Source organism: Syngnathus scovelli, chromosome 7, assembly GCF_024217435.2.
Source record: "Syngnathus scovelli strain Florida chromosome 7, RoL_Ssco_1.2, whole genome shotgun sequence".
Taxonomy (NCBI): Eukaryota; Metazoa; Chordata; class Actinopteri; order Syngnathiformes; family Syngnathidae; genus Syngnathus; species Syngnathus scovelli.
Window position 1 is genome coordinate 11,742,521 of NC_090853.1, and position 25,381 is coordinate 11,767,901.

General features: G+C 40.2%; 1 protein-coding gene across 5 annotated transcripts in view; it reads left to right on the forward strand.

Annotated features, from left to right (window-relative positions):
• Positions 1–10,599: 10,599 nt before the first annotated feature.
• zgc:172282 (leucine-rich repeat and fibronectin type III domain-containing protein 1-like protein) overlaps positions 10,600–25,381 on the forward strand; it is a 125,134-nt gene continuing 110,352 nt past the window's right edge. For 3 of the 5 annotated variants that reach the window (XM_068651430.1, XM_049726311.2, XM_068651428.1), the window contains exon 1: positions 10,600–11,574. The gene's annotated coding sequence lies outside the window, so the exon portion shown is untranslated. The remainder of the gene's footprint in view (positions 11,575–25,381) is intronic. The other 2 variants (XM_068651429.1, XM_068651431.1) reach the window with 2 other exon arrangements.

Below are 25,381 nucleotides of genomic sequence, written 5' to 3' on the forward strand. Positions count from 1 at the left end.
TTGTCCTCCTCCAGATGTCTCTCTCCTCATCACTCACATCCTCTTGTAATGTCAGCCAAGGTGGTCATGCTGTAGTGAAAAAGCAATCCCACTCCTACTGTCTATCGGTGGCACACTTTGTTTTGGACTTGATGGATGAGGCACTCACACAGGCATAATCAACCATTTTTGTTTTTCTTTTCTTTCTGGGCTATAATGAGACCCAAGTTGCATTTGCTTGTAGTAGTATTTTTCACATTTGAGGAAGTGAGAGACTCATATTTTATGACTGTTTCAGTTTTGCATTATTAACCTGTAACTCTTTGTTTTCTGTTAAAACACAAAATGTTAAATGACTCAAAAACACTCTGCCCCATTATGGTATGTCGCAATAATTTATACTGTTTGAATTTTAATACCATATTATAGTACAGCCCAAAAGAAAACAAAAGAGCAGTATAGCTGCTCTTTTCCACATTAATGCAAATTCAGATATTTTATTTCTTCCATATATCTGAAGAGCTCACCCAGCATTAAAGAAAACAGCAAGGGAACATTGTTCCAAAAATACACCATTAATTGCCACTTTTACGTAGCGGTCGGCCTACATTGTTTTCCTAAAAACCCAAAAGGAGTGCATTTCTAATTGACCGGTGTTAAATTCAGGACATAGAAAAACATATGTGAAACACAAGGCATTCTATTGCAATTTAAAAGATGAAATTGTGTTTTTCTTTACAGAAATTCAATCAAATTGAACTTTTAATTGTACATACAAACTTCAACCAGTCATCCTAATCTGTAATAGCCATCAACTTCAAGCAACACAGCAGGAAAGCAGTTCTAAGAAACAGTAATTATAAAACTAAATATTTGTTAAGAAATTCACAAGAAAGCACCATAAAACGTTTCAGAAAGAAAAAGAAATGCCAGGAAACACGTTCAATACATATGTTATATCCCAATGCATTTTCATACATTTGAAAGATTATGGAGCTATTCCGATTACACCTACTGATATTTATACATCCCAGGATTTGGATAGGAAATCAGCATTCCATTAACAAGTCCAAGCCACTTTCCCAAACTTGTTATTTCAACTCCTTTATCTCAACAGTTTTGTGGGGGATTACTCTATTTTGGATAAAAAAAGGAACTCATTTCTGTCTCATCTCCTGTCCCATACGGCGCTCCCTCCCCTCTTCTGTTTCCAACCCTCATCTAATCCTATCTTCTCTCCTCGACTTTTCCTTTCTTCTCCTCTCCATTACTGCCCCATCTCATTCCCCATTTTCCCAAATCCTCACCTCCCCCTATCCTCTTTTCTTCTGCTCTCCCCTCTTCCCATGTCCTTCATCATCCTCTCATCTTTGCATCCCTCTCCGGTTTAGTCCTTGATCCTCGCTGGTTTGCGCTCCCGTCTTCATTTTTCTGCTTGCTTCCTTCACTCCTCTCCTAAACACATGGATCTGTCTACTCACCAAGGCCATTCTCTATTTTGGCCTCATTCATTTTTCTCTACGTGTTGCTGCTCCTTGCACAGTTTCTCGTTGCCCTCCACTTTCCTCTCTGCTGCCCCTTTCATTTCTCAACGTCTCTTATCGGACTCATTCTCCCAACCATGACTGATCTTTAAAACAGAGAGTCCCAACAATGAAGAACATTCTGCTCCTTCTGTCTGTGACTCGGACTCGCTCATTTGTTGTTTAGCGTTTGAATCCGGTGGGTGTCAAACTGTCTGCCTCCAGCCCACTCGTAACTCTCAAATGCATGCATAGACAAGCTCGTTGTGACTTGCCAGAGCATTAAATTGCAGCCTCACTCAAACTGCTGTGAGGGAATCGTGATGATCTGCTTCGATTACAATCCTTCTTCTTTGTCTCCTTTCACCTTCCGTCTTCCTCCTGTCTTCTCAATATTGACTGGGATTTCTCCTACCCAAGTCACATTGTTGTCTCTTCTATTTATACCATTGTCATTTTTTTTCATGCTGGCTGACACCTGTCCTTTTCCACAATCAGCCCATCACATGCATCCCTCTTCGTCTGTGTCCTCATTGCGTCACATATTCTCCTCTCCCTCTGCTGGTCTCCATTTCTGTCACGTCCTGTCCAGAAATGGCATCCATTCACTTCAGATCAGCTTTTGTCTAGCCTCCCAAAGTTAAAAAAATGGTTATTTTCATAACCCTGTATGTCCATTTCCTAATTTCTTGTATAGTCACCTACATGTTTGCATTTCAATCTTGCTAATATCTTCTCCATCACACTTGCTTTGACACAAGATGGCCATTCTCACTCTTCTTCTTGCTCTCTTCACAGCCCTCATTACCATGTGTGTATCCGTGTCAGGTTTCATCCTGTCAGCAAAAGGTCAGCGGCAGGGAGTTCCCAGGGCATTAGAGCTTGCAGCTCTAGCACTGTGCAAGTGCAGCCTTATGGCGCATATTAATAACGATAGCAACAGCACGCTTAGCCCCTTAATGCCACCATCTTGCATATTAAACAGCAAACAGCCAAAGGCCCAGTAACTAAGGCCACTAGTACAGTGTGAGCGTTTTGAATATTTAGCTCAGCTGGAGCACTTACTGCTATCAGCTAAAGATGATGACGTGCATAAATGCAATAGCCCTATGCGACATATTTGTGGTGCCAGCTGGTGTGGCAAAAGGTTAAGCACAGGGCCGTGCATGCGCCGCCTGCTGAAGATACCATCCATCAATTTTCCTTACGTTTTGTGGAGGGTAACTGGAAGTTATCCCAGCTGACTTTGGGCCAGAATGGCCGTCTGTATCACATAAAAGCCACCAGCGGTCCAAAATATCCAGTTTGGCAGAATTGATATTTTTCACGCATCCGTACTATAGATTTTGTTTTCACAGGATTGACCAAGCCAAGGAGTTTGAAAATGTTAACATTATAATAATTCTTCATAAAACTCGTAATTACTTCTGAGGATGAAGTTTTGAATGAGGATTTCCGCATTATGTGGTACAAATGCCAAATAAATGTAATCTGAAACTAATGTGGAAACATGAGCTTTATGGCAGTAAATTGCAAATTCATAGTTTAACATGCTGTATGTAATGATTTTAATGCACAGCTGGATCAGATCATAACTCAGAACATCTGTTGCCTGAAAGCTGAAATACTGGATTATGTCTTATGGAAGTGGCAAGTGGCCCAAGACCATTTAGAATTCATTTCCGGTTGAAATTGAATTCCTCCTCGGCCAGTGACGGACGGCTTTGCTACCAAATCGATGCTTGGCTACATGGCTGCATGTGAACACCAGGAAAACATTTGTTATATTGACCTTCATTTTCAATATATTGGCACGAAATCAAAGGTCGATTGGTCCCACAACGCTTCTCTCTGGTTTGCCAAAGGTTCACTTGATTCTTAACAATTGCAGTGCTACAATAATTTTTGAAGGTGCTTGGCAGTATTTAAAATGCTTTTAAATTCTAGACATAGTTTGTGGTATTTGTATGTTTGAAATGATGAATATACAGAATTATAATGGCTTTTAAAGAAGTAAAATTATTTGTGGATTTTTTTTCTATTTTGAGTCTGTCCCTATCCCCTGCGGATAACAAGTCCGCAGTATTATTCATAGTTTTTCCATTCCTCTTGCTTTCCATGATGCTTGATGGTAAACGTTTTTTTTTTTTTTTTAACTAAATAACATGAAAAGCTGTAGTACGAGTAGTGTAAGTTCTAAATTCGGACACTCGACGGGCCTTAGTTGCTAAGGTCCAAAACAACTGGTACTTAACTGTGTTCATGCTAACAGATTGCGCACACACACTGTTGGTGGGCGTGTTGCATGTGATCTGTCAAGATTGCAATGTTTTAATAAAAGCCTCAAAAAACCGGCACAAAATTACACATTCACTCACTCTAACAGAATCCACAGGCTGTTGGCAACAGGTGTAAAAGTGGTGGAGGCAGGCATATTCAGAAGAATTTTGTGTTCGCTATGGTTAAACTTGGACGAGCACACCAAGTGCGAAATGAACTTTAATGTGTGGAATTGGAAATGCCTTTGGCCGCCGCCCAGCTCAGGGTCAGCCTGAGGGTCAGCACCTCCAAATCCGAGTCCATGGTCCTCGATCGGAAAAGGGTGGAATGCCTTCTCCGGATCGGGGATGAGATCCTGCCCCAAGTGGAGGAGTTCAACTATCTTGGATTCTTGTTCACGAGTGAGGGGAGGATGGAGCGCGAGATCGACAGGCGGATCGGTGCACCGTCGGCAGTAATGCGGACCCTGTACCGGTCCGTTGTGGTGAAGAGAGAGCTGAGCCAAAAGGCAAAGCTCTCAATTTACCGGTCGATTTACGCTCCTACCCTCACCTATGGTCACGAGCTATGGGTCGTGACCGAAAGAACGAGATACCGGATACAAGCAGCCGAAATGAGTTTTCTCCGCAGTATGTCCGGGCTCTCACCTAGAGATAGGGTGAGAAGCTCGGTCATCCGGGAGAGACTCGGAGTAGAGTCGCTACTCCTCCACGTTGAGAGGAGCCAGATGAGGTGGCTCGGGCATCTTATCAGGATGCCTCCTGGACGCCTCCCTGGGGAGGTGTTCCGGGCATGTCCCACCGGTAAAAGACCCCGGGGACGACCCAGGACGCGCTGGAGAGACTATGTCTCTCAGCTGGCCTGGGAACGCCTTGGGATCTCCCGGGATGAGCTGGATGAAGTGGCTGGGGAGAGGGAAGTCTGGGAGTCCCTCCTAAAGCTGCTGCCCCCGCGACCAGACCCCAGATAAGCGGAAGAAGATGGATGGATGGATGGATGGATGGATGGATGGATGGATGGATGGATGGATGGATGGATGGATGGATGGATGGATGGATGGATGGATGGATGGATGGATGGATGGATGGATGGATGGATGGATGGATGGATGGAATTGGAAGTGGCAGCCAAACTAATATATTACAGGAAATAAATCCAACATTAAAAAAACAAAAAAGGTCTGGAGTCTTTTTCACTGTACACTGACCCAGACATATTAAATGACCCCTTCTTGTGACTGTCTCCAAATCAAACCTATGCTGAATAGACAATATTTTGCAATGATTTTTGTTTGCCATTTACAAATGCTCACATAAAGCAAAACGTTTTCCCCGCCTCTGATATGATCTGTGCTACGTTAGCATACGCAAATCTTTAGTAAAACAGGCCTCAACTGTCATTAAAATAAGTCATTTCAGCAATATGCGATGTCATAAAAAGATGAAGAGGAGAGTTTAAAAGACAATAGTGAGGTCTGCCAGACAAAGGCACTGAAGAAATGACAGGAAGCAAAGCTGGAGGTGGCGGAAATGAAGATGTTCAGGTTTTTCTTTAGAAATCACCAGAATGGATGAGATTAGAAATGTGCTCATTAGAGAGCGAAGCCAAGGTCAGTTTTGTTTAACTTTACAGCTTCCATCACAACATAAAGCATCACTCCTACAGTAGTTATGTTTTCAAATAGGATAGCTACAAATGTGAGAAAAAATATACCCAATTTAAGAATGTATGTCAGATGTTTATGTTTCCACATCTTTGTCAGCCTCATTGCAGAATTCTTTGTGCTGTCACTCTCTCGGTCGGTTTCTCTTGGTATTTATTCATACACTCAAAACACACAAGGCGACAGGGCACTGCAGCAGATGAAGTTGACGTTCTGCACCAACGGAGCATAAGGCTGTAGTTAGCCTGCTTGGCATGAAACAGAATGCCTCAGCACGGAACAGAGGTGAGCACAGCAGGACTGAGGGCTCTCTAGAGTAGCAGGGGCATCTCACATACTTCTCACGATGTACGTTCAGTTCCTCGGTGTCACCTATGTCAATTCTATTTACACCCCTGTAAGCTTGGTCTGAGCTGAGTACGATCATGATGATCAGATGACTGAGTGAGGTGGCTGAAGGCGACCCCATGATGCTTTGAATGAGGGGGTTCATCATTGACAGACCACCACAGGTCATGATGTTATTGGTTTGTTTTTTTGTGAGTCTTGGTTAATCCAAAACAAAATCACTTGGCAACCGTGCCGTGTCTGGAATTGGCAAAACCCACAGTATTTGCCCACAACTCATTTTGTCGTTCAGTGCCATACTATGCAGTCTTAAGCTTTAACGTGCCACATTTTAAGCAAGAGCTCAGTGGGGCAGCAATCTGTGCAAGATCCTTCCGATTTGTTCCCATTTAATCTGGAAAGCTGCTGCCCTTGCTGTATTCAACTGCGGCATAGTTTTCACACTGTGCTGTACAGTTCAATGTCATGCTGAGCTATGGTATGATTTTACACGGTGGTCTTGGTCCATATCTTTCCTGTGCTGCAAAGTGTCATGTGTAATGCAGCACAGGAGGGAAGGAAGCCCTGCCAGAGTATGCGGCTCATCATGCTTCAGTGACTGGCACAAAAATATAATACATTAGGAGGTACAACTATTCTTGGAATCCTGAAAATTGTTGAACAGCAACTAATCTGAATCGAATTATTACAGGTGTTTGCAAAATGTTGGCCAATCAGCCTCCTGTGGCGAACAAAACACAGCTTTGTCCTCCAAGTTCATATTATGGTTGTTTTATGATAGCTATTATACTTGTTGCAATTTCAGGAATTGATGTTGGCAATATGGTAGCGCAGTGATGTGCGTCGGCTTCACAGTCAACAACTTCCTGGTTTTAATCTCAATTCAGACCTGCTAGTGTGGAGTCCTGAGTGTTTGTCTTATTTAATATTTTAAGACAAATTTGAAAGTAGCCAAGCTAAAAAACTCGGAATATTTTTGCAGTGTGTGTGATGTAACAACCACATACAGAATATCACGATGTTGCTCTGCTCTAAAAATATTAATCCCCGTACCAACCAAGTTGGTTAAGGCATTTTTCTTTGCTCGTCGTGTGCCTCTCTACCTTCCCTTAAGTATTCTGTTGTCACCCAGCAGAGGCAGACTTTCACAACACAAAATCTAAAATGTCACAAAACTTGAACTCCGCAGTTGACAACAGAATGCAATTTGTGAGCTGACAGCGTAGATTTATTCAGTCATTCATTTTCTACCACTTATCTTGCAGTTTTACAGGTGGGTGAGCGCAAATGCCAGCTGACATAGGGCAAAAAGATTAATTCTGCTTCTCAAAAAAGTCTAATCAGTTTGTAATGTTAATGACTAATTTACTTTCACTTTTCATATTGTATTTGGTGATGAACTCAAGAATAACCTACCATCGACAATCTTGTTTTCCCTATAACGGTGCCCAATGACGTGTACTGGATTGAGAGCTGACTGACCTGTAACAAATTGACAGTGTTCAGAATACAAAATGAGCAAATAAAACCTCTGTGTCGCCCTCTCCCTGGGAGTCCTTCCATTTCCATGTCACTCTGCCGAGTTTTCCCTATTGACCTCTCTCTCACTCTCTGTCTGTCTCTCTTTCTCTCTATCCTTCTCTCTTGCTCTCTCACTCACTCTCTCTCTCTTCCTCTCTCTCTCTCTCTCTCTCTCTCTCTCTCTTATCTCTTCCCCATCAGTCTTTTCATCTTGAGCCCTGGGATAAACACATTAACCAACTCTGCTTCCACTATATCCACTGCACTCCATCAGGCTTCCATCAGTCCGCACTTAAAAACAATTCCAATATTTTTAAATGAGTCCAATCTTATAATATAAGACATTGTACAGTTTAAGATGAAGACAATCATCTCTTTTTCTTGTGTACACATGTACAAAAAAAATTGGCATCTGTATTTGATCCATCACAGCAAACACACACTGTTAGCAGCACCCACTAGGGCAGGGGGCTGCTTAAGTGGCCAGGGAGCATCTATTTGAAATGTGGACTTGTCAGACCACAGCACAATTTTCTACTTTGGTTCAGTTCAACTCAGATGAGGTTGGGGTCGGAGAAGCCAGACACATTTTGGGCTGTTGGTGATATATGGCTCTTTCTTTGCAAGGTGGAATTTTAATTAGCATTTGTAGACAAAGTGATAACTGTTAACTAGCAATGGTTTTCTGAAGTGTTCAAGATCCCACGTGACTATAGCCATGACACAATGATTCCGGTTTTTAATGCAGTGATGCCTGAGCGAGTGAATGTCATGGGCATTCAATGCTGGATTTTGGTCTTGCCGGATATGTGAAAAGATTTGTCCAGATCTTTGATTCTCTGACACTGTTGCTGATGAATTCCTTAAATTTCTTGCAATTGTACAAACCCCACTTCAAATGAATTTAGGATCTTGTGTAAAATGCAAATAAAAACAGAACACAGTGAAAACATATTTTTAATCTGCTTAATTAAATGTTTTTTTTTTTTCAAATCTATTTGAATTTGATGCTTGTAACATATTCCTACAAAAGCTGGGTCTGGGGCAACAAAAGACTGGGAAAGATGATAACAGCTTAAAAATAACAGGAACATCCAACAGGTGAACATGTTAATTGGAAAGAGGTGAAAGGGTGTGAAGTGAGCTTCCTCAGTTGTTCACAAGCAAGATTCATCACTTCCAATAGCTGAATTACAATATTCTTAATACACTTTATAATTGTTTGACGTCATTAACTCTGTTTGCTGGTTTAATGATCATAAATGCTGTAAATACAGCTTGACAATTTTTAATGCGTCAGCTTCACATATCACTCAGTCTGTTCACATTGAAAATTCCTCCATGACTCATTTTAGCCCTTCACGTTAAGACATTTTCGAGAAAAAAACTGTTCTTCCCAAGCCTTCTTAGAATTCTGCTATTTCGAACTCATTTTAGGCACAAAGCAACTCACCACCAGGCGGAGTTATGACAGGAGCACATTCTGTGGAGGGTTAGTTAGCGAAACAAGCACGGCTGAATCGTTATGTGAGAAAAGGTGGAGCAGGAGACGTAACACGGATAAGCATGAGTGTGCTTGTGTGGCTGTGCGCGTGTATAAGGGATGTAGCAAGAGAATTAGAGTGAAATATATCAGAACATGTTGAGAGGAGAGGCGCTTTTGGCTTTTCTCTGAGGATAAAGCTTTTCCGCCTTGTGCCGCTGAATCCTGCAACAGAGCTGTCCCTGGTGCTGAATCCGCTGTTGGAGTTTTTAGCAGGGCTTTTTTTCCCTCCTCACTTTGCTTCCTATTTCCCATTTTGTGTGGTCTTATTGAAGAGCACCTCACGCATACACTTCACCTTGTTTTATTTTTTTTTCAAATAGTCAATGGCGGCCGTTTCATTTGTTAACAAATAGCAGTAACAAAACCCTTTCACGACTATGTTGAAATAAATATTCCAATATTGCTTTTTCTCTCTTACTGCCCTCTTTGCCCTCAAATTATATGTTGTTTTCTTTTTGTGCTCCAAACTTTTTTTTAAACTATTTTCTCTAAGGTTGATGTATTTGTGTAGCCAGCAGAAGCCAATGAGGAAAAAAGTCATGTCAATGTCTACCTTTGCACAATTGCCACCCTGTCAATTAGAACTCATTAATATCATTTTATCTATCACTAACCTTCAAGGATGAGTAATGTTTATTTTCTTCTGGACTGTCTTTTAGGTCAGATTTTTTTTTTTATTTAAAGGACTCCAGATGACCAAATATGATTTTTCCCTTAAGAGTTCAGACCAGTCACACCGTGATGTAGACTGAAGCTATCAAAAACAAGACTATTGACCTATTTTGTTTCTTGTGACCAAAATTTAGGCAATGCTGTTATTAGAATTTAACCACACACAATAGGCATTTCACCATAATAATATTCCAAAATGAAAAGACAAATACACCAGACCTATTACACCTATTTATCAGCATCATGAATTTATTTAAGTGTTGCATGAGATAAGATGAGGCTGTTTGCTCTGTTTTCCCCATGTTCTTGAATCACCTTCATGGCTTAATTAGCTAGCTTTAATCTTCAAATTATGTTTTCTTCCATGTAAATTATACAATGTCTTGCTATAATCAGATAATGGAAAGGCAAAATAAAAAAATAAATAAATAAGACATGCAGCATCTGTTGAAATCCACGACAGGGTATTTGTGATTGCACTAATCACCCCTATTATTGTACAGACCAAGCCTCATCTGTCTCACTGGGAATCCCATGTGCATAACTCTGCTTCTATCAATTACTTTTAATCAAAGAACTAAATGTCAGTATGCCGATTAAAAAATTTCAGAGGAGGAAAATAGCTCATCTACAGCCCCTAGTGGCGTAAGTGGCACAATTGCGACGATGACCTTTGGATTTGATATAATCTTGCACTTTTATTCCGTACCACCTTTTAGGTCTATTCTTTTTAAAGTATATCCCACTTGAACAATACTGTGTTGTTCAAGCCAAATCCAGCACATACATTGTAATACATTCTAATTCTTCTCAGTACACTTTGAAAGTTGAGTCAGATGAACATGAAAAAAATTCAACATTTGCTGTTTGATAGACCTGGTTTAGCTGTTTTGCCCATAGAGGCTAAAAACACTCGTTCAAGGCAAACGCCCTGCATCAATTAATCATTGCGCAATCCGCCAGCAGCAGCGCATCGACAGACGGACGCAGAGGGGAGGACACAGACTGGGTTGGGGCTTGTAGGCGTGCATCGGCTACCGGGACAAAGCCCACAGCCGCACTGTGTGAAAGTAACTGCGGGCGGGGCCATTTAGGATGCTCACAGTGTCGAAGCAAATCCCATTCTATCAGGGATCTGACCGTGCGCGAAGGTTCACAGCTAGTTACAAAGGGACATATATATCTATATTTTTAGTATTTGTGGATCATTACTCTACAGGCTGCACCATATTGGTCACTGTTGGCTATAAATTTCCTCACCGTGCGGACAGACAACGGGTCAAGACAAAGTCACTTGTGAGGCGGAAAGAGGGCAACGACTCCTGGGAGAGATCTCTCTGGATAACCTTGTGGCGGAACCTAATCTATTAAGCGCCACCGGGAGGTTATCATTTAACCAAAGGTGTTGAAAAAGCTGCAGATGACAGGACTCTGCTGTTGGGACAGCCATGCACTTGGATTTGGAAGCGAGGAGCCGCAATAGGGCCACCCAAAGGTGACAAACAAACACGCGACTGTCTTTAGGAAGGAATTGATCTTCAAGCTTTCCCGTTGTCATTGCTTTGTCATTGCCTATTAACCAAGTGGTGGTTGCCAGGGATAAGACGCAATTGGATATTTGCCTTTAAACGGGCAATTGGAAGAAGGGGGCGCGGGGAGCTCATGCGGAGAGCAAATGCTGTCCGCGAACACACCGGTGCGCCGATTTAGCGGCGCGTTTTCCGTTTATAAACCGTGTCCCAGTGGAGCTCGAGAGGACGCTGGGTTTTTGTGGGCTGCACCTCATTTATCTCAACTCGACTGATCCCCGGCTTCACGTGGCGCCCGACAACCCCAAAAGTAAGCGTCGTGCAGTGAAGAGCGAGAGCACGAAAATAGAAAAAGTGGACATTGACTATTTTTGTATCCAAAGAATGCTTCTGATCGGGAGTGGGATTATTTCACGCAATTTTAGCTGAGAGGAATTGTGTGCTTTATTTAAGAGTGGAAACAACTGGAGAAATAACCTCCACCACCAGCGAGGAGGCGAGGGAGACGCAAAGGTACAGTATATAATGTCTCCCATTCTACTTTCAATCATCTGATTATTGCGCAATTTCCCCCACTCTCCATCAGAGTAATGCACACAGAGGATGTGAGGGAACCAGAGGAGACGCGATGGGGAGATAATGGCGCTAGGATTCTCTACTACATAGCCGAGATGAGATGATATCCAATTTGTAGACTGGAGCCATATGGGGCAACGGAAAGAGGTTGGAAGTAAGACTAAATGTGGTTGAAGGGATGGAATAGTGCTGCATTTATAATCTTTTTACTGAGAGTTAACAAAGCGCGTATCATAGTAGAATCCTAGTTAGCATATCTGCCTCGTGGTTCTTGAGTTCTGGGTTTGAATCCTGGCTTTGGTCTTGGTGGAGTTTATATGTTCTGTGTGGGTTTTCTGCAGGTGACTGCAGCTTCTTCACACTTTTCAAAAACATGTATGTTGGGTTAATTGAAGGCTACAAATTTTCTATACGAGTGCGAATCATTGTATTCCAATATGTTGCCTGCGAGTGACTTGTCAAGGGTCGACTCCGCCCATCATTCAAAGTCATGTCTGCAATAAAGCTTTATGTGGCTAAGCAGTATAACAACTAGATGGATGGCGTTTTGCAGAGCGAGCCTTAAATGTAAGGATATATAGTATGCGTATTGCTGAGGGCATAATTAAGTAAGTTAAAAGGGCAAAGTGCCCAAGAGGACAAGAGCCAGGCTGTGCAGAGCAAAGAGGAGACCCGAGTTGACTTAAAATGAGTCGTAAGGGGAAGAGGGCAGATGGAATACAGAGAAGCACAAGGGAGCGGAGATGGTCCAGGTGATAGGGGAGATGCGTTTATGGGCAGGGATGGGAGGGCATAATGGTAGCAGAGAGGGAGGACTGCTGGAAAGGTGAGTGGCGAAAACGAGGGAACATGGTAGTGGATAATCATAAAATGGAATAGCGGGTGGTGGCTGGGGGCTTAATGGTGGAGGCAGCCAAAAAGACACAGGAGAGTAACATCAACAACTGGCAAGTATTGCAGCTTGCATTAAAAGCCCGAGCAGCAGAGTGCTATAGGGGGCAACTATACAAAACAATGCTGTGCTGTAGCTTCTCTTTGATATTATCTAATGGTCTGCTGGGTAATGGCTCTTGCTGCACCGCAAAGAAACGGACAGAGAATATAGGAAACCACATAAAGCTGAAGTGAGAGCAGCACACAGTCAACAATATACATTGCAGTGTCAGCGCGTCAGTTTTGCTTTACCTGCTCGATTTGCTTGTACTTAAATGGCTCTATTTGCATTTCCATGGGGATGAAACATGTTATATGATGACACAGAATTAGCGTTGATGTAAATAAAGCATTTCATCCCATTCTTTTTTTATTTTAACACTTGACTCGCGACTGTTTTTTGTGCATGTGTGCTTGACCCAAGGCTAGACAAGTGACTCTGTCCAAAACATGTGCCATGGCATTTAGTTTTCTCAACAGCTGAGCCTATCCCAGAAGGCATTTTGGTGCAACTGTAAAAATGGCATAGTGTGAGCCCAGCCATTTGTGTAGTGTCTAGTAAATTGAACATAGAATTTGGGAAGAGAGGTATTAGTAGTATGGTGCCTACCTGCTCACCTGGCGGACTTCTGCGCAGCCGGTATGGCAACCAGTCCCACTCAGTGGGCCTGTTTTAGTTTCCTGGTGATTGACTGGCAACCTGTCCAGTGTGCAGTCACCCTGACTCGTCTGTTGAGATAGGCTCCAGCTTTCACGCAACCATGACCAGACTAGCCCAACTTAAATGATTGCTGGGGACCACAATTTTTCATCAGCTATACCAGGACTTCCTAACTAGACGTATGACAAAAATACAAGAATGATTCCCCTGGCGTATTGACTGAGCTTGACTTTCATGCTTCTAGGAACCATTCTAGTGTCAGACCTCAGGAGTGAAGGAGCAAGAATCTGCTTCACGTTCCAATTGTGTGATGTTCAATGAGTTAAGATGCTGGATGAGATTATTTTAATTGACATGACTTAATAACAGTAACCCAGTTTAAGTGTTTCTTCATTTGTTTAATCACAACAGATTTAATACTAGATGGGCTTTGCAAAAACGTACCTGCTGCCAATATGTTGTTAGTGTAATTAATTCTAATTCATGATTTTTTTTTCTTTTACCATCAACTTTTAACAAATTCTTCTGTACTTGGCTTATTGTAAAATCCATCCGTGTCTGACAATGTCATATTTAATAAGGACGCCTAAGATAGGAATACATTCTAAACAAGTTATGTATGATTAATTGCTCCATGGAGAAGTGAAGCCTGTTCTCACCAGAATTTGTGCGAAAAGAAAAAATCGTTGTGAATAGGGTAAAAGTCACACTGTAAAAAAATCTTCTTTTCCGACCTACATTAATTGCTCAAGTTGAAGGCGAGAGGATTTTATTCATCAGGGGGAGTTACATAAAAGTAAAGAAATGGAGGCATCGGAGCGAAAAACGCAGCACCAAGTTGCGCGAAAATAGCTTGGTTCTAACACAATTTGAATCTTGCAACGATTTCATTGTAAATTTGCGTTTCATCTTGCTCTGTATTTAACAGGAATTACAGTACACTAGTAAATCCAGTGACTTTACAAGAAGAGGCAAACTGCTGTTTTATATTTTTAGGAAAGCCATGTCACGTATACTCGCTGAGTGTCTGCAGGACCAATATCATGCACGCATTGCTGTGATGTTTCTATTTCAACACATTTGAAATGAAATAATAATAAAAAAAAAAAAAAATGGCCGGGGATGGAAGTAATGTAGCTGCAGTGGAAGTAAACATTTGCAAGATGGTGGAAGGCCGTGATGATGATGATGACAATTTGACTTTATTAAAAAACTGAGTTCAGATCATAGAAAATGTGGTGCTGGGTGAGCTGAAGATGATACTGAGAGAAAGAAAAGGAATGTGAGGGAAGAAAACACAAGGTCAAATAAGACTTTCAGTTTTTGAATCCATAATGAAACACACAGAAGTAGAAAAAATTCTGAAAAGCAAGTCTAATCAAGAAGGGAGCGTAAGAAGTAAAGACTGGCAAGCTAAAGAAAAAAGAATAAAGACCGTGACTGTTTTAAGCTTTGGTACGGTAAATCCAGATGATGTTATCTCGATGGTCTCAACTAAGCGCCACGATGTCCACTATAGTAGGGGTTTAAATGTCAACACCGATATGCGCACGTGTGTGCGTGTGTCTACACGCACGCTATGACAGATGCTGGCTCATTGGCACATCTCCAGCTCGCCAAGGAAGAGCGAGTGAGAGATGGAGCTGAGTGTGAGGAGAAAAAAAAAGAAAGGTGGAGAGAGGACTGATGCCAAGAGAGACAGAGAGCACAAGGGAGTGAGCGGTGTGCTGAATGCCAAGCAGCATGCTCGTAGAAAGGTGCTGTGTTGTGCCGATATATCACTGCTCAGCCTAAGCACTGCATCCTGTAAGTTACCAAAATGCATCTCTGGGGATGACAGTTTGATACCCTCATTTTTTTGGAGCCTCTTTGCAGAAAGAGAAATAGCTGATTTTAGGATGCACCTTCTTAAAGGTAAAACATTTTTGACACAAACTTGAGCTGGTGGGTATGTAAATAAGTGGGCCGATGTTCTCCAGCCATAAATATCAGACTCTGTGCAAGGTTTCTGCAACATTTTTAATAGTACTACAGAGATTAAAGTGCTATTTTTCCAAAGCCAAGTAATACATTTGTCTCTTGCTGTACCGCTACTGCATATTGGGGTTAAAAACTGATATCTGTTAATATAATCTATGAACAAGAGAATAAAATACACATGCAACTCATGTCAAGTTTAATGCCAAGAGAGCACAAGCAAATGTGACCACAACTGGGTTATATTATTACCAGTTATAGTGTATAATTACTGATGCCCACTACTGAAGGCGCCTGCAGTAAAAGATCTAATTGCGGCAGCAGGAGAAGCAATAGATTTAAAAGCCACTGTGGACCAAAACGTTAATACAACATGCTGAAGATAGAAAGGCACTGGACCCTTTAATGGTTCAGGGACATGACTCAGTTTGATTCTGTGTTGCAGTTGCACCATGCTGTGGGTCCAGTTTGATATTTTGTTTTTGTTCTTGGTTGGACCAATCATTCCCCTAAACTTATTGCCGGACAGAATTATTGCCCAGCTTGAAACTGCGCTAACCTGGGTAAAGGAATTTCATTTTTTTTCAGTCAGTGCGTATGTCTGCATTCGCGGGATTGGAGACCCTCTTCCCGGATGCCGTTCCACAGATACTATATCGAGCAGGTGTTCGAGCAGGAGCAGTGTCAATGAATCAACCCGTTGTTTACGATGCTAATCCATACAAAACACAATTAATATATATTCTTACTCTTTAAGCACAATTAATCAGAATCAGAATAACAGCAGGCATGTGTGGCTCTACGGCTTATTCCAAAAATAACACTTAATCCGGCCGCTTCAAGCTTGTGCTATTCTACATTGTACGTCTTACTTTTGACAAGGGATGACATTGCGCTCACTAGGCGGGATCAACCAATGGAAAAAAGAGTAATGGCCATGGTATCACTAGCATTTACATCAAACGACTGAAAAACAAAGTCACTGAAGTCAAGAAAAGCGGACATTTCTGTTGTTACTGTTAAATTTGATGACACTGAAAAGTACTTGGCAGGACAGCAGCTGTATTTTTTTTTTCCCGATTCTGTCTGTGCTTAACAAACTAGAACACTCGGTAGACAAGGTTTAGAGACTGCTGTTTTTGAACATGTGTGACTTGTCTCTCCAGTGGATAATTTTGTCTCCATCCCATCTGTAACCACCGTGGTCTGTGGTGACATAGCAGACCTGACAAGCAAAAGCCAGATAGCAAGTGGAGATGGATTGAAAAGGAGTGTGTGCTCACCCGTCTATCTCTCCTCATCAATTACCAGTGTCAGAAAGAAACAGTGCCGCATAATGCATGGATGGATGCTCCCTCCACTCTTTTCCTCCCCTTCTCAATCAGTTCACTCATTCATTTTTCTCTACTTGGGCACTCTACTCTTTCTCCTCTCTTTCCCAAGTCTCTTCTCTGTAGGTTGTCTTCATACGTTTTCCTCTGTGACTGTTTTTATCATCTTCTGAGTCTCTTTCCCGTGGTTGATGGCATGCGCATTTATGTTCGCATAAACTTTTAAATGAAAGTCTGCATGCATGCTCTTGATCAACCCAGACGCTTTAATAAGCAGGGCGCTGTGAGTTATCATGTTGCGCCTCATCTGTCTATTGTCTCACTGGTTCAAGTTCTTGCAATTTGTACTGTCACAGTGGCATTTTCTATTTGGGGGAAAAAAAACAGTCGCTGATGATGGTGTGCCTTTGTGTAATTATGATAGCAGGAGCCAAAAGCGGTTTGATCGGTGTTGACAACCTCTTTTCAGCCACTGCTGTAGTAAAATGCAAAAGCTCAGATTCAGTCCCAAATCGCAACTGAATTTTTGTAGCGCTGTAAATGGTACTTCACCTTAGTGAATTGGTGAATTGTCAATTGGTAGAAAATTGAGCTGGTGTACTGTTTTCATATCAAAAGTGTGAATTCTCACTTTAAAGTCAGAATTCTGAGAAAAAAAAAATCTGAATCCTGTCACCTCCCCCCCCCCCCTTTTTTTTCACTGGCCCTAATCCTCTTATTTCCTGGGAAAATTAAAAAGGGAATTTTGTCCCAAATTCCAATTGACCAAATTTTTGCCCATTGTCAGTTGGGATAGGCTCCAGATCACCTGGGACCCCAATATGGCCAAGGCCATTCCGAGCGTTAATGCACATAATGGAGATGCTTTAATAATGAAGTGAGCCAACTGTACACGCAGCAAGCTTTTATCCCTTCCACTCCATTTTCAATGCACATTTAATGTTGTGCATATTTATTCTGACCCGCATCTTAATGTATTGGAGTTTTGCCATCACACTGCAAAATATTGTGGAAATTATGTGGCTGTGGGCCTGATTTACTAAAGGTCTAAAAGTGCAAAAAACAAGCACACACTTGATTGCGTACACAAATCTGGAAGCTGATCCACTAACTGACCACGCCCACAATTGCGTCTGCCCAAGGGGAAAAAAAGGCCACAAATTCATTTCGAACCTTTCTACCTGAATGCGCAAAATACTGGGAGGAGTAGATGCAAATTTCCATGTTTATTCTCATTTTTCCACGGGGTAGGCGTGTCAGGAATTTGGACAGGAGAATCCATGCAGATGAAAAGTGTGTAAGTTTAGTAACATTACAACGGACGTGTGCAAAGAGGAAAAGATGGGCTGTATTCTATTCATTTATTATATCAAACTAAATTGAATGAATGAAGCAGCAAAGCAGAACCTATATGACCCACGTGGGACTTATGCAGGTTGTCTCAGTAATGCAAGCCTGATCAGCTATGCTTCAGTCTGATTACATTAAGTGCCTAGAAGAGGTAATGGGCCTCATTCACTAAAGGTCTGCTTGTGCAAAATCAGCCATGAACTTGATTGGTGACACAGAAAGATATGGAAGTTGACTTCTAGCTGGATGCACCCATGCTCAGTGTAGATCACATGTAACGTATCCATCTACACCACATGCATTCGGTTCAGAGTGGACATGCAATTTAGTCCCTATTATTCTGAGTCTTTTTAAATCAGGCCCTTTGTGTGCAAGCCTGCGAACTAACCGACTTGCCGACAATCAGCTAACAGGCAATCAAAACAACTTTGTACTTTTGCGGTTGGCATTCATTTGGTAGTAATAAGGTTTCAAAGCCAGAGGGTTGCGGTAACCTCACTCATTGTCATTGTGGAAGTCTTTGATTAAAAGTTGGGTATCTGGTGCAGTCTCCAGCAATGTGACATCTACCATGTGATTGTGTCAACGTGTGTTTGGTCATGCTTTATACCTTCTGGGGAGCCCCCTATAGAATTGGATGTCATGTGCGTTGTCCTTTTATGTACATTGTGCATGCAGTATACAGCTGTGTAAGTAGGTTTCAAAGAACAATCTATTACGGTAAATCTCAGTTGGATTTTTCTAGAATTTTTAATCTCATTTTTGCATTGCATGGCAGACAGATGTGCATGGTTTGAATATATTTATTTGCATTGACTGCTACCCACGCCATGATCTTAATCTATGGATAAAAAATGCAAAATGCTTTTTTTGTTGTTTTTTTTTCAATTGAGGCCTTGAATATTATGTTAATAATACAATTGACAAAAATAATTCATGGACGTGTAAACTTTAAGATGTATAACTTGGCTATGATTATAATTATGACATCCATATTTGTACAATTTGTTTATCTTGTAAACATAGTTTTTGTTGTCTTCTCATTTCTCTATGGATGTACAACATTGGATTCTTGGCTCTGGACATTGTCATATCGACGGTTCTGTCATTGTGCCACGCTACTTAGCCTCCTCTCATGAGACGAAAAAATAATTGTGCCATTGTACCGCTCAGAAAAGCTTGTCAGTATGTAATATCCGAATTTATTATGTTTTAACTTAGCTCACAACATAAGTGACCAGTCAAATGTAATAGCTGGACATGATCGACCAACTATTTCTTAATTAGTTTTCTCTCACACATGAACATCTGAGAGCATTTTAGTGTCTAATATAACACATGCGATTTGAATGTGGGAGGAAATTAAAGTGTCCAATTTTAGCTCTGAGCTGAGACCTTCAACTCAGAAGCGTTTTGCAGTGGGGGAGAAATGCTAACGTGCCCCACTGTGCTGCTAAATTGCATTTTTAGCAGGTCATAATCTCAGAATCATTTCACAAAAAAGCCCTAAAAGAACAAAAGAAGAATTCAGCTCAAAGATTACAAAAATCACCCAAAACTATTTGATATAATGAATAAAGCTGATTTCTTAATTTTTTTTTCTTTTTTTTCTTTCTTTTTTTTTTTTTTTTTTAGGTAAAATTCATTGAAAAAAATGCTACTACACATCTACTATGGCTGGTGTAGAGCTATTTTACAAAAATAGAATGTAGGTTAAATTCCTTTTGACTATAGATGTCTGGCACATGTCAGTGCACACACTTGTGCTCAACGTATTCTTTGTTTCTGTCAAGTTCCACTCAAATATGCGAGGTTTCTTCACATGCAAACTCGGCGAAAAAAAAAAAACACCCCTAATTTTCAGGCATGCGTGCAGCTCTTGATGCATATTAGATGATGGTTTGATTGACAGCTGCAAAGGTCTGTGTCTGCGAGAGAGACAAGGCAGGAATCAGTATGGCAACAGCCCAATATTGCTTCGTGCTTGAAGTACCACTTCTTCCTTTGCTCATAAATTTCACACCTTGCAAGCATATTTTTAGGACTGCATTTAGAATCCAATAAAATTCAATCAACTCATCCAGAGCATTTGATCCGCTTAGTCTTGTTGAGCTCATTTAAAATATTTTGTTTGTCCACAGGTTAAGTTGTATTAATTAATGCATTTAGCTTTTTAAACCAAAGTCAGAGTGATTTTGTGCAGTTAAGCGGCCCCTTTTGATCTAATTTGAGTTCAATTGCGTAATTTGTTTGCCCAATCTAAATTAAGTTCGACTGCTTAAGTTGTTTATGATGAGTGCTGAAGTCATATCGTAAACATTACCCACCTGTATATGTGGCAGCTATATTATTTATCCAGTTTATTGCACTGGGGCTGTTATCCCTCATCAATATCTATAAAGTGAGACAATTTTATCACATATGAATAGAAATACACACCTAAGCTTAATTGTTGACACCCTTCAAAAAACACAATGGTCACTAAAATCTCTTCTGCAATGCTCACTGAAGCGACATATTTCAGGTTCTTCTACAAAATGTTCAGACAGACTTAAAATAGATCCTATAGAAATCCACTTCAGAATACACCAATGTTATGTTCATAGACATTCTTGGGTGTTTATAGTTGTGTGTTTTGCATATTTATGCCATCAGAGGACCCATGACCTGTGACTGGATTGTAATTTTGTTACACATGGTAAGTAAAGGGGACGTCGCTGATGTTTGTACAGGCAAGTATGAATGATAGTACGAATCATTCTCTATGTGCCTTGTGATTCACTGGTAACCAGTTCAGGGTGAAGTCTGTCTTCTGCCCTAAGTCAACTGGGATAGGCTCCACCGCCTCTCAATCCCGACGAGGATAAGAAGTATAAAAATGGATGGATAGATATTGTAGACGTATACAGTAGCTATTCCTCAGAGTATATATTGGAAGGGAATGTTGACAAGAAATCTCATCTGAGCTGTGATGAGTAACACCCTGGATCGAGGCGGTATGAGGTCAGACATCTGGCAGGGGACTTCCACTCAGTTTGCTACATTTCTGATTGCACATGAAGATGCCCCTTTAGAGCTTGGGAAGTGTTCTCCACTGATGTGTTAACTACCCAATAAATCAGTTTATAGTCAAGTACAAATTACTCTCCCAAGCCAAAGGTCAAAAGTGAGAAGCTTGGAAGACTGCCATTAAAAACTAACATTTGTAAGATAAACTTTAATGGGTGATTTGTGTCTGATTTTTGGCACACTTTACACACACGTTTTTTGACAGGGGTTTAAAAGTATCCACCGTGCTTAGTGTGCTCGTGGGATGGCACTACAGGTAAATTGGGTCCAGTATTTACAGGCTTGACGCAGGCAGTGTATGTGTTGGTATACGTGTGACAACTAAAGATGTTGAAGTCTTTCTCCCAGCTGCCAAGTCATTGAGCTGCCAGCTGTTACAAGTGGCCATCAGATAATAATACTGTAACAAAAATGGAAGATGTTCAATCCTTCCCTTCGTCGATAAAATTGCTGCTGGGTCCACTCCTCACCAGTCACTGTGCAGGTTAAGATGATAATAATTTAATGGGCTCCCCCCAACCCCCAAAGAGAGTGAGTCATGAACTAAGAACATTATATAATAAATAATTAGGTCACATCATGCAAGGATAAAGTGACATTTTGTTCTTTGTCTAGCTTTGTAACGAGACAGATGCCGTTTGAGCTTACTTCTCATTTAATTCACACCGTCAGGCTCTTGCTTACCAATGGAAGCTTGTGCAACGCGATACCATTTTTTTTCCCAGGAGTAAGATGCAATTGTTTTACACAAATTAGATATTTTGCACCATGAATGTAGATGATTATATATATTTGGTTGATGTTTTGAAACGAGTCAGAATGAAGACACGTAAACAGTATGTGTGTGAATATAAAAAAAATATTTTTCTATGATAAATGGATCCTCATGAGCCAGAAGATTCATGTTTGTTTTCTCAGCTTGTATTGATGGATACAAAGTAAAACGTATTGCAATGGTTTTAGAAAGTAGCTACATTTTTTTGTTGCCATTTTTTTTTCCATTTTTTATGCAACTTGCAAAGCACCTCTTGGGGTTGCAACCAAATTTCGTTATAATGTAAATTAAAATGACAATATAGACGATTCTGATTTGATTCTGATAGGACATTGTATAAGGCCAACTTTATTCTATTTAATCGATTATGTCAGTTTTCTAATGTCTTTATGGTTAATTTGATGTTTTAATTAGCTGCAAGTCCTAATGTTCACAATCTTAACACATACATTCTTAAAAGTAAAATGTGTTTGAAAAAGAATATGATTTTGAAGTGGTGCACAAAGTAAAAAGAAAAGCACAAACTTGTTTCTTCCTCCAATGAATCCTCAAGAAACAGTTTAGACATTTTCTTGGAAGTGGTCATACACTATGAATTGTTTAACAAGAGCTTTTTTTACGCCACCGACTTGTTTGTTTTCACTTACATCACCTATGGAGTAGACAGGCAATTTTCAATTTCTCACATCACATAGTTGCTTCATTCCTATTATTATCAAAGGTATATGATGTGTGAGAATCTGTATGAACACTTTGATGGCGCGTTTAGTTTGAGTGGAATTCCAAGATCTAAGTAAGTAATATTGCAGTTACAAGGCGGAAATATGACACATTTGTTTTGTTGTTAATTCAAGATAATTGGCATCACAGGCGAGTAACCGTTGTGAACCCCAAGCTACTGCTATAGAATCATGTGTCATAAATATGTGTTTATCTTTTCTGTAGTTGTTGCAAATCTGTTTTTATGCAAATGTTCTAGTTTGTTTGTCTGTTTACAGTATTAAGTCAAAAATTATACAGGGAATCCATGGAAATGGAAAGTTGTTATTATTTTTAATTACTAGAGCGGACTGTCAATTTCATTATGATGAGCACTCTTCTGCGCTATCTGGGCAACTTCTGGTATAATATATGATTATTCCCCAAAATAATATATAGGAGAGTGGATATGTATGAACAATTATGTATTTGTAATTGCACTTAAACTTGGATTAAGGTGGTACCACGACAGTGTGCCATATTTGTAAAGAAATGTATAGAATTTGAGCCAGTCATTTTATTGACACATTTTTAGACAAAATGTGGGAATGTGTATTTAATTTGAAAGGCTTGATTTTGTTGCTATAGGCCCATACTGTAGGTTGACTGCAATTGGGAATCAAAATATCCATCTTTTGTGTTTTCCTTAAGTAATTTTGCACTAATTGCATACATTCATACATTACATATTGCATACATTTAATAGTCCATTATTAAATATTATTACAAGTCTATTCCTGAGCAAAGCAAGCAGAATAAATGGTTTTGTTTTTTATTTATTTATTTATTTATTTATTTATTTATTTATTTATTTATTTATTTATTTTTTTACTGTTGGAGGATTTCAGTTATGTGCAGAAATCGGCTCATTTAAACGTTTGTCTGGTGTAGTAGTAACAGCTACATATGTAGAGTTTTTAAAAGTCTGTAGAAATTTAAATCAACGGGACTGCAGTATTGCACGGCTAAATCATGCTGCCCATACAGCTAAATATTTCATGGCTTGAGTCAGGCCGCGCTGGACTATAAAAATGGGCCTGGTCTTTTTCACCGGGACAAGCCAATGCGCTAATTCTTGGCCCCCTTGCACATGTGCATGCATGCACACTCATTGAAATATGCAACATTTAGATCTAGATCGAGATCATAGCCATCCTTTTATTTCAGGTGTCATGATGATGTATCTGAAAAGTATGAAGCATTTCTTCATGACGGCATTAGACAGTAGTTGAGTAGTTTTGCTATCTTAATTGATTTAATATTTGCAACATAGACATACACACTACACATCCATATGACATTTCCTAACATTGTCACATGAATATAGTCAACATTATACATGGGTTGATATTTATTGCAGGGCTTGCTGGTGACAGCTGGCTTGCTTTATTCTTCTATTGACGTTGTTTGTGACAAAATAAAGCTGCAGCTATATCCTAAAATATGGACATGTACATACTGTAGGCACATATGGGGGAGAGCTCTCTATGCTCTCAATAGCCAGCTGCCCTCAGTTTGAGTCCACTTTAGATGAGTTGCTCGAGCAAAGTGCAGCTATACAAAGCTACTGTTAAATGCTTAGATGTTTGCCAATGTTTGGAAGATACATTTGGTTTTAGTATCTCGCATGAATAAGTTACACCAAACTATCTATCGCTTGAGTGAAAACCCACTGCTGAAAATACCAGTTTTTAATAATGAATCGTTCCCGATCAAAAAAAATGTGAAACGAGACTGACACAATGTCTTTGCAGTGCAGGCTTCTCTGTGAAAAACATTGGACAATGCTTTAGGGATTCTTTTTAAATCGTGTTAAACATTCTTTTTACATTTTTACCAAACACAAAAGCGATAAAATCACCCACACCATCTGGTGTGTGGAAACTTCTAGTTTATATAGTCATGCGTTTTCAGATCAAACAACTAAAGCCCTAAAAGTGGGACTGAAATCATCCAATTGTTGACCCTCCGTTAAGTCATTTTTGAAAGTGTTAAATTGTTGCACAAAGCTCTTGTACCACGACTCTAAAATTGAATTCATCTTATTCCTCTTTTGTCTCTCATGAGGAATACTGTAGATAAATCTTTTTGCTGCCATCTACACTGTTGCGGGACCGATGACACTAATGTTAGGTTTGTAAGTTAATTAAAAACGTGCATGCTTATCTGATAACATTCATGCCACCTAATCGTGTATACTTTCTATTTTTGTATTTCTGCTGTTTTACCAATGTTTCCATGCAGACATCATTTATCAGTGGCTAATTATATTGAAGAGTTGTTAATTTCATAAAGGCAGCTGAGACCGATATGGGGGTTCTTCCAGAAAAAAGGGTTCTGTAACCTTAATTAGAATGTGCTGCTTTTGTCATCATATGTCGGTGAAATGTCACTGATCACTTGGATCGATGTGCAACCCAGAGCTAAATCAAATGGTTACTATTCGATTTGGTGTATAGCTTCGATTTAATCTAGTGCTCTTCATAACACTGGATTAGTACTATAGATTATTTATAAATTCTCTCTATTCAATGGAACTGATTGTTGGACAATTGTGACTTGCAGCAAGTGAGGAAATGGATAGCCCTATACAGTAAAACCTCAATTTAACAGACTAGTAATTGGGGTAAGGGGCATTCAACTGTTCGTTAATTTGAAGCATTTCTTTCACGGCCTAAAAAGAGCAAATTAAATCCAAAATGATTGCTTTGTGGCCTAAATATGCCTGGTAGAGTAAATCATTGTAAATAAATACATATAAGAAAACTGACTCAACTGAAAATAATATATAATCACAGAGAGTGTAAACAGTTATGGGTTACTATAATGAAATTGTACAGAAAGTAAATCTTAGTGCACGTCTGGTTGATGTTTAGTTGGTTTTTACGG